Below are 1,248 nucleotides of genomic sequence, written 5' to 3' on the forward strand. Positions count from 1 at the left end.
CCAGGCTGGTAGATGGCTTAGGTTTAGAAACTTCTGAGGTCAAACAAGCTAGAGTAGAGAGATGTACTTTTTCTTCAGGCTCAGGATAGAGATGTATAGAGAATTTGGTATACTCTGGTTGCTCTTCAGATTTTATATATCTTTCACTTTTCACTAAAGACTTTGAGTTTTGACCCCATTTTTTTTTTTTTTTTTTTTTTTTGAGACAGGCTCACTGTTGCCAGGGCTAGTGCAGTAGCATCATCGTAGCTCACTGCAACCTCAAACTCCCGGGCTCAAGTGATCCTCCTGCCTCAGCCTCCAGAATAGCTGGGACTACAGGTACACACTACCACACCTGGATAATTTTTCTATTCTTAGTAGAGACAAGGTCTCACTCTTGCTCAGGCTGGTCTCAAACTCCTGACCTCAAGCTATCCTCCTGCCTTGGCTTCCCAGAGTGCTAGGATTACAGGCGTGAGCCACTGTGCCTGGCCAAAACTGAACATTTAAAACAATCCCACGCCCAATTTTTTTGAGGCCTTGCATCTGCAGGGCTAGTTTAAAAAGAAAAAAAAAAAAAGATTTGGCTGTGGTTTAATTCACCTCTCTCTGCCTAGAATGCAATCAGATACAACAGCAGGTCCTCAGAGCTTAGCTGTTTCGGGAGGACTAGAAAGTGCCCTTACACAATTAGTCAGGGTTCAGAATACAGGACTAATAAATCACCACCTCGTTGACACCTCCTCGGGGACCATGAGAATAGGTTGCTGTCTCATCCTTCTCTGTGAAGCTGGGTTGTTTTCTACTAGTCCTGTGTCAGAGGAGTTTCCCGTGTTGGTATGAACACTGGTGGGAGCTGTTAAAGTAACAACGGTAAATACATACAGACTATGGGGAATAGTTGCGCAACCTGGTTATGGGAAGACCTGGGTTTGAGCCCTGGCTCTGCCACTTACTAGCGAGGTTGCAGGTCCCAGATGTGGTAAAATAGGAGCAGTTTTAGTGATATGAGAGTTACCATGGTGTATATTTACTACACTTCTCCTGAACTATCTCAATAAACCTCTCAAGAGCCTTGTGACAAAGGCCATTATTATCACATTCTCTTGTTTTTTTTTAAGACAGACTCTCACTCTGTCACCCAGGCTAGAGTGCCATGGTGTCAGTCTAGCTCACAGCAACTTCAAACTCCTGGGCTCAAGCAATCCTCCTGCCTCAGCCTCCTAAATAGCTGGGACTATGGGCATGTGTCACCACACCTAGCTA

The sequence above is a fragment of the Propithecus coquereli genome, unplaced genomic scaffold (genome assembly GCF_000956105.1).
Source record: "Propithecus coquereli isolate 6110/MARCELLA unplaced genomic scaffold, Pcoq_1.0 Scaffold316, whole genome shotgun sequence".
NCBI lineage: Eukaryota > Metazoa > Chordata > Mammalia > Primates > Indriidae > Propithecus > Propithecus coquereli.